This window comes from Triticum aestivum, chromosome 2B (genome assembly GCF_018294505.1).
Source record: "Triticum aestivum cultivar Chinese Spring chromosome 2B, IWGSC CS RefSeq v2.1, whole genome shotgun sequence".
Taxonomy (NCBI): Eukaryota; Viridiplantae; Streptophyta; class Magnoliopsida; order Poales; family Poaceae; genus Triticum; species Triticum aestivum.
In genome coordinates this window covers 62,020,720-62,030,044 of record NC_057798.1, presented here as the reverse complement: position 1 = coordinate 62,030,044, position 9,325 = coordinate 62,020,720, and the positions used below count along the sequence as shown (strand labels likewise).

General features: G+C 47.5%; 1 pseudogene; it reads left to right on the top strand.

The window, feature by feature from the left end:
• Positions 1 to 1,622: 1,622 nt before the first annotated feature.
• LOC123040444 (uncharacterized) lies at positions 1,623 to 4,706 on the top strand (annotated as a pseudogene).
• Positions 4,707 to 9,325: the final 4,619 nt, after the last annotated feature.

The window sequence follows — 9,325 nt, the reverse complement described above, 5'->3', positions numbered from 1 at the left end:
AAATTCTTAACAACAGTACTTGGGTTGTCTTTTACTTCATCTTCTAGCCTTGTCCTCTTCGGCTCCCTATGCAGTGTTGGGCTGACCATGTTATTTCCCATAACCACAAGAGCCAAATCATTAGCATTTGGGTGCGTGTTTGATTGCAAAACAGCCCCTCCCCTATTCTGTCTGGGAGGTGTTCTGTCAACATGCTTTCTGCTCGCCTCATCAGTTGCCATATCATCTGTGACCTCCAGCTCGTCCTCCCAGTTTCCTGCCCCAAAATCCTCCCTCCCTGCAGCATGGCTTCCTCCTGATCTGCCTCCTCTTCTGCCTCCTCAGCGACCCCAGTTGCCTCCTGGGCCACGCCCATGCCGCATAGTCCAGCTGGCCCGTAGGTCCTTGAAAACCAGAGACGATGGAGGGTGGACTCCATCACCATGTTCCTTGAAAACATGTCCCAGATGCCCACAAACTGCACACCAATCCGGCAAACGCTCATATTTCACCCGGTAGATTTGTCTCTTCTGATTCCTGACCAGAGACACTGCATTTTTTAGGGGCTTGTTGACATTGACTCTCACCCAAACACGATAAAAAATTCCAGTGAAGTCAAACGAAGCCGCTTTTGAGAATAAGACTTCCCCTACTTTTGCAGCCAAGGACGGAACCAGACGTGCAAACAGGCTTGGTACATCATGGATCTGGACCCATATATCTATTGTTTCAAGCTTCACCTTAGATGGCTGAGTCACCCCGTCATAGGGGGATATGATGAACGCATGACCTGTGAAATTCCATGGTCCCTCTTGCGTGACTCTCTCCCAATCGGCAAGGCAGTGGAATTGCATAGTGTACAGATTTGATTCAAGGGGCTTGAAGTTCACTGTCTGCGCGAGATCCCAGGCCGATCTCATGTTCCTGAAGAACCACCCCTGACTATAGGGTTTATCGATGTGCACACGTGCCACCGCCATCCATCTAGCAACATGTTGTGGAACAACATCTTCATCCACCACTACATCATCCATATCGTCCTCCTGGAGACCCAGCTCCACCATGAGTTGCTCGATCTCTGTCGCGGAAGTGGAACCGCCGGCAGACGCCGACCCTCCTGCACCTTCCGCAGCCATGACTGAAATCCTTACCCGATCTGAAGACACCGGGTAATGTTGAAGCCGAAACCCTAGCCGCCCGCCTGGACAAGAAGGGATGGCAAACCCGGCCAGGGCGGCGATGCTGATCGCCAAAGTCAGTCGAGTCGATCCCCTGCCCAGATCAAGGGAAGGGAAGAAGAAAATTTTCTCAACGACGGCTGGGAGCGCCGCCGAGAGGAAAAACCCTAACTCCGTACGAGGAGAAGGATCTCCCTCTTGCTAGCTTTTTTTTTTGAGACAACCCTCTTGCTAGCTGATGTAACTTTGATCAACAATGAATGAAGAGGTGTCCAATTGTCAAGAAAAAAGGCGTCTCACTGTGGCCGGCAGAACATCGGGGCAGAACATCGGGGGAAGGCAGAGTGTTCGGTACTGTGGGCTGGGCTGAGTGTACGGCCCGACGGCCCGCAAGCCCACACCTACCGCGCCTTGAAATACATCGCCTTTGGCGCCCAACGCAACCGCCTCAACCAACAGCTTTCCTCGCCGGAGTCCCAAGAACCCCTCCTCTCCCCACCGCGCAGCAGCCCACCGCATCGGCGCCGGCGACCGATGGACCGCTTCCAGGACGGGCACCACGTGCGGCTGCGGAGCCGCGTGCAGCGCACCTACCTCCACGCCACCGACGACGGGGAGAGCGTCACCCTCAGCCAGTCCCGCGCCTCCATGAACGCGGCGTGGGCGGTGCACATCTACAATGGCGTAGGCGGAGATGGCTCCGGCGACAGCTCCGGCTTCGTCTCCCGCGCCGGCTCCGGCGTCCTCTCCGTCTCCGACTCCGGAGACGGAGACGGCGACGGCGGAGACGGCGATAGCTCCGACGACGGAGACGGCCCGTACCTGCTCCTCCACAGCGCCGCCTACGGCCGCTACCTCGCCGCCACGGACAGGCCGGCGCGGCCAGGCCACAACGGCCTCTGCACGGAGCTGCGCGACTACGATCAGCCGGAGGTGGAGGCCATCAAATGGCGGGCCGTCGAGTCGGGCTTCGCGGACGAAGTCGTCCTGCTCCGCCATGGCGAAGGCCACTACCTCCGCGCCAACGGCAAGTACCTCCCCTGGAACTCCACCGGCGTCAGCGTCGACGACAACGCCAGCTCCATGATGTACTAGATCATCGAGCCCATCCCCTTGAGAGAGGCGGGCATGCCTGCCATTCCTGGCCCGCTTCCGGTGAGTTCGCCATGACCCGTTTCTTTCAGTTGCAGTTCTCTTGTTGCCAAATTTGTTCTTGATCTCCCGAACATAACCATGGCTAATGGTTCAACTGCAGACTCGCCCAAGATTCTCCCGGGGAGCGGAACGGCAGATCCGAGGCGTCGAGCCCATCCTGGGAGAGGCGGGCATGCCTGCCAATCATGGCCCGGTGAGTTCGCCATGACCCGCTTCTTGAATTGTTCCTATCGATTGAGCGAATTGCAGTTCTGTTCTTGCTGATTTTTCGAGCAGTTGTTGATCTCCAGAGCATAACCAAGATTCTCTGCGATTCAACTGCAGGCTCACCCAAGATTCTCCACCATATTCACTTCTCCCGGACGGCGCATCCGGTTCGTGCGGGCGCTGGAGGACGGGTACTACCCCGATGAGGTCAACACCTGGCGCCAGTTCTGGTTCAGGGGGAGGTCCGCGCTCAGCCTGAGAGGCAACCTGGCGGCCCTCGTCGTCGTGGACGGCCCGAACATCGCCATGTGCGTCCGAGCGGGACGCTACGGGAGGCTCACCCCGCTCGTCGTCGACCTGCCCGACGGTGGCTATGGCGGGACCCTCGAGATCGTCGTCTTCCTGACCGGGACCCTTGGTTAGTGGCAGCATTTGTTTTCCACGACGTTCTTCAGACTTTGCTATAGTTTACTGAAACTGCTGTGGTCTGATGAACAGTTTACTGAAATTGTTCTAATTCTGAAAAACTGTTGTCTGAATCTGTTGAAATCTGAAACTGTTAGTGTGAGGTGTCTGAAACTGTTCTGATCTTGTAGATAAGTAACAGAGAAGGTGGTGACCATTTTACTTGTGTTGAATAACCTGTGAACAAATTTAGGACTTTGGAGTTGTCTAAAACTGTTGTAGTCTTGTAGAAAAGTAAAAGTTGTTGGATGGTAATAGATGATCTGAAGCTAGTTGCAGATTTCTTTCCTTGATTCAGATAATTCAGTAAGTCCATTTCATAACATCTGCTGCTAGTAGAAATTATGGAAGCTAAAAAGCCAAATCAAGTTCAGTCATCTCATTTCACCTTTGAAAAGAAGATCCTAATTTTCTAAACTGTGAGTGAAATTCAGGTGGTACATTCCAACTGTTAGTGTGAGGTGTCTGCAACTGTTGTAATCATGATAAAAGATGATCTGAAATTGAAACCCCAAATCAGATGATTCACCTCTTTTCAGCCTTAACACAGAAGATGGTGATATCAATTTGATTTAGCCCATTTTACTTGGGCTGAATAACCTGTGAACAAAATTCAGGTTCCAACAGTGGAAACTTAAATCTTGTTTCTGCGCATGATTTGTATTCAGGTTTTGTACATGACCTGTAATATTGTGATACATTTTGTTAGAAACTAGGAGTTGTATGAAACTGGTGTAATCCTGTAGAAAAGTAAAAGTAGTTGGATGGAAATTGTAGGTGTCATGTGGATTTATAATTCAAAGCTAGTTGGACATTTCTGTTCTTGATTCAGATAATTCAGTTCGTCCATTCCATATCTTTAACGCTAGTAGAAACTATAGAAGCTAAAAGGCCAAATCAATTTCAGTCATCTCACTTCACTTACTTTAGTGAACAGATGTTGCTGTACATACTATTTTGCTGCATTAACATGATATTTGGAGTCTTACTTTAGTGGAGTTCTAATCTAGTCGTGCTTGGAAAAAGGATGTTATGATATGTTTCGTTCGGACTTGGGAGTTGTCTGAAACTGTTCTAGTCTTGTAGAAAAGTAAAAGTACTTGGATGGAAATAGTAGGTGCCATGTGGATTTATCAAGCTACTTGCACATTTATGTCCTCGATTCATATATAATTTAATTTTTCCATTTTGTAACATTTGACGCCAGTAGAAATTATAGAGGCTAAAAAGCCAAATCAAGTCAGTCATCTATGCAGAGAGGTTATTAATTTTCTAACCTGTGAATGAAATTTAGGTAGTTTCTTACAATAGTGTATAAAATCTTTAGTTCCTTGCACATTATGTTGTTTCAGGTTTTTTCTTCTTGATCTTGTTGTTCATTATTGGTCTGCCGCCTAACTCGCTCATAATTTCTGCTAATTCAGGCTACGATGCGCTGCGATACCCGGATGTCGATGCACAGTAGAAGAAGATCAGAGCGGGAGTCCCGACAATTCACCTGTTCACAAGTTTTGCTGCCGCGGATATGATGGCGTCAACTTTTGCCTATAGATGGATAGATACAGATTCAAAAAACTCAGCAGCTCTAGAACTACTGAAAGTGTTGCGACCAATGGCTGAACAGTTTTGTAGTGATGCTGGAATGTAGTAGCCCTTCTGACATTCATCATGTGATGTGATTGCCACGGTTTCGTAGACAAAGCGAAAATTTTGTGATGTGACTGCCTAGGGTACTTGCAATGAGTTGATGGTTCTGCAAAAATTTTGGATCATGCATTTCACGTAACTGGAAAATGCAGTAGCTTTTTCAATTAGCTGATGTAATGCAGTGGGTTCTTCCTTTGAGCTGTTGATCATGTTTTTCGTTCTGCTGTTTTGTGTGTTTTTAGAGTCCTTAACTTGGCCTTAAAGCAACAAATGTCTTATGCTAGAATAGTCCGAAGCTTCAAAAAGAAATAGCACTGTGTTGTGCCAGATTGGCCTGGCTCTTTCGCAAAGACAATTTTGGACCCGTAAACAAATGGGTAAACACTGTCGGATCATCTGAACCTAGATAATTAGGAGAAGGGAAATTTGTATCAAGTGCCACATCACCAAAGCACAGTCCGGGGATTTCTTCAGTTTGCTGGTTCACAACAGCTTACACCTTCTCTGCTAGGCAAAACCAAAAGGTGAAAAATATGCCATGAACTGCTTATATATGGCCATAACTGACACATAATATATTTTTTTCTCAATAGGTTTATCGTGCTCCTGTTTGTTGCTCCTGTTTCCAGGTGCTCCTTTTTGTGCAAAACAATCAACACCCAAATCCCACTGCTACAAAAAAATAGCTTTTGTCCTAACACGTGCAGGGTTCAAGAGTTCGTCGTCAACTGTTGTTGCTCACGCAGTTGAGATACCATATTTTCTCAAGTTCTCATGTTGTTGCTCATACACCTACTCCACTAGCCCCTCTTCCTTCCCGTACCTCTTCTCCCACTCGATTGGGCAGTTTGTTGGCTGATATTGTGTGTTTCGGTATTGAATCTAACCTGCATAATCGCCTAACCTCTGTTGTTGTTTCAGAATTGGTATCTTTAGTGTCTTTGTTGCAGGATGTCATGCCCTCGGCCTCACGTGGATATATTTTGCATTGGATGTCAAAATAGTGCCATCCACGTGAGAGTCTGCAGATAGCAATAGTTGTTGTAACTGTTGGGCTCGTATGACAAGTGACATATGTAAAGAAATAGTAAAAACTAATGTAGTTACTAACAGTTGCAATCCAACGGAGTCGAACATCCTCCTCCTCATCCTCCTCTCCATCCTAAATGGTTGAAAGTTAGCCATGACAATAACATAAGATGGTAAAAATAAAGAAAAGGATGAAAAACACACCACCACATTCAAGTTTTTGTGGGGATCCTTAATATAACTTCCAACACACACCAAGGCCTCCACCGTAGTTAGTTTTAGAGAAATCCTAAAGTCATATAAAATACTTCAACTGGTGCTTAAACTTGTTTCTTCGCCATCGACATCCCCGATCACTCCTCCATCGTTAATTTCATGATCCCAACTCATGTGTGAGTAATTTCTCTATACGATGGTAATTGGATGCGCTCTCTTATGAAATACTTGCCGGAATTGTTAAGGTTTAATGCCTAGTATCGTTTATATTATGAGATTGATGTTGCTATGACTTTCCTACGGTTAATGTTTGACACTAGGGCCCGAGTGTCATGATTTTAGATCTGAACTATATGTGTTTCTATAAATATCTATGTATTTGGATCATGCATGCCAGTTGTATGCACATGTTATTGTTCTAGATAGGAGAGCCCAAAGTGACAATAATCAAGGTATCAAAGGGGGTGATTGTCATGGAATTGTCACGTCAGATGTCCTAGTGAAAGGACTTAGTCGTGGAGCCATCGCAACTAGGAAGCTTAAAGGGGTTAATCGAGACAAAGGACACGGGGTTTATACCGGTTCGACCCCTTACGGTGAAGGTAAAAACCTACGATCCAGTTTTGAATAGGATTGCTTATGTCTCGATTACCAGGGAGCGAAATCGCTTGACCTAGCTCTGAATATGATGTTACTTGCCCTGAACCGCCGCCGGCTCGTCCCTTTATATACAGAGGTCGATGCCCAGGGACTCACAGAGTCCCGGCCGGCTCATAAACAGTGTCCGGCTCGGTCTCTAACTATTCTTGCCTTACAATACAAGTTATGTACACATGGCGGTTTATCTCCACGGGCCTTAAGTCGCCTTTGGGCTTTGGGCCCTTAACTGAACCGCCATCTTCAAGCTTGTCTTGGGCTTCAAGAGTCTTTATAGGTATAACCCGGCCCCTCCTGGGCGGGTCATACCTAATAGTTATATCCCCAACATTAGGCCCCAGATTGATTTGAACTAGTTCATGTCAATCTTCAACACTTAAGAAAAATCTTCTGCTTCTTTGCTTGTACCAAATTTTGTAACCCGCCATGACGTCATCCTTCGGATTTGTGGTAACCCGCCATGACGTCATCTGCCATTAATGCACGTTTTGTCCAACGTATCTCAACAGATCCTTATCCTAATGACCATCCCGAGAATCGAGGCGTCCTTGTAGCTGGATAACCATGTTTTCGGCCTCCTCGTTTTTCGCGCCCACTTATCAGTTTTCCCTTATGAATAGACACGACCAGGTCTTTCCTCATTCTCCCCTTTCCTCATCTTCTTCCTCTCGCAACCCTACTGCCGCTCGAGCTCCGCCGCCGCCGCAGAGCACCTCGTCTTCCTCGACCTCGGCCGCTGCATCAACCTGAGTCAATCCAGAGAACGGCGGCGACCCTCCGCAGAGAGTTATTTTATTTGAACCGCCAGAATGAATGTGCCAACGGACAAAGCTTGGAACTTGGCGGTGTCTTAATCCAGCATCGGAGAGACGTCATTTTTCCTTATGCCAATCCACCAAGTCATCCCAAAGACTGGAACCAAACATGGTTCTATTGCCAAGACACTTCTCCGGCTGATGAGAATCCTCTGCTTGATTTTCATGCTCTGCGTCTTGAGTCCAATCATCCACTTCCTGACAAGATTACAAACGCCGAGCGCCAGACGCTCGCCCCCACTATGGCTAAAATCAAGGCTCTTTGGGGGAACGAGCTAAATGGTATCGATTTGGTCCGGATTTGGCTTGCCTGGCAGATCATTCCGTTGAGCCGCCGCCCTGGCCTGATGTGTACCTACACGGGCAAGAAAGATGACCCTCTGCAGCACAGCTCTAACAACTTACCGGACCACGTCATTGATGACATGACAAAATCACTCCTGAAAGAAAGCCTAGCAGATTGTGGTAAGGTGGGCTTAAGTCCCTTCTGCGAAGCTAACCCGGCTCTAGTGGTAAGCCGCCAACCTGAGTAAATTACCTTTAACCTTGATGTTTGTCTGTACTCAACCTTTGCTGATTTTCACAGGCTAATGATAAATTTTGGAAAGCAAAATATGATCACGAGGCTGCGAAGAAAGCCAGGAAGGCTAAGAGAGCCGCCAGGAAATAAGCAGCCAAGAAGAAGGGAAAGAAGGCCACCGCCTCTGACTTGCTTCGACTAGAAGATATTTCTGAGTCGGAGGTAGCCCTTGACTCTCTTGGCTCCTTTTTTAACCACCTTATTGACATTGATTATCATCAGGAGGACACGGGAACAAGTCATGGAAAGGATGAAGAGGTAACTATCATTTCCTCCGAGTCCGAGCCTTTGCCAAGACAGAAAATCCGAAGAGTAACCCAGAAAGTACGATTTTCACATCCCTTGGCTTATCAAGATCTTCAATTTCTTTTGAAGTGACAGATTCATGAGAGCCGGAGGCAGACCCGGACCAGCAAGGACATGGAACTCTCCTCCGGCTTACCCAATACACCAAGGAAGCGCCAGAACGAGGTCACCTCCGATTTAAATCCCTTTTATCCTTTGGCGGGTCTTACTCGTCAACCACTCAACTCTTCTGACTCGAATTATCAGGAAACTTCACCTTCCTCCGGCAACTCAATGCAGTCCAACTTGCCGGCTTTCAAGACCGCTCCAGGGTAACGATGACTTGCTTATTCTGTATTCATTTCAATTCTCTATATTTGTACTGATCTTTTGATCTTATGCAGCGGAAAAGCAAAGCCTAGCAAGAAGGTGAAGAAGAACAAGCCGGCCGAAGAGCTGATTTTTAAAGAGCCGGAACTTGGGACGGCCGCGCCTGAGGCCTCTGCTCATGAGCCACCACCTGAACCAGCTCATGAGACGCCAACACCAACCGCTGACTCGCCTGCCGAGCAAGTCGTGGATGGCTCTGAAAACCCAGAAGTCCCTAGCCCGGCCAAGACAGACGATCCCCAAAGTGTTGATGTTGAGATTACCAGGACCGGCTTTGCTGAGCTGGGGAGACCAACTATGCTGGCCAAGTGTTCTGCCAAGGAGGAGCTTCTGGAATGCTGCAAGGTTAGGTTTGATGTCGCTGATTATACTCATATGAGTATTGGATAAGTTTTTTCTGGCTATCTTAGCCAAGTACACAGCAGCCGTGACGTCGAAGTTGACATGGTGAAGCAAATGCGCCAGAAATTTGAGGTATATATTCTCCCATTCACTGAATTATCCTTACTTATGCCAGCCCCCAAGTCTATTGCTTATGATGAATATGTTGTAGACTTAGAAACAAGCTTAATAACATTAGTGATATATTTGGATAAACATGTAAGAAATCCGGCTTACTCCATAGTCCCCAACGGCCGGCTTAATCAGCATGGTTGAGCCGGTCTTTCATATGCGTGTATAAAATAAAATACTTGTAAAAATTTAACAGCAATATGCATTAG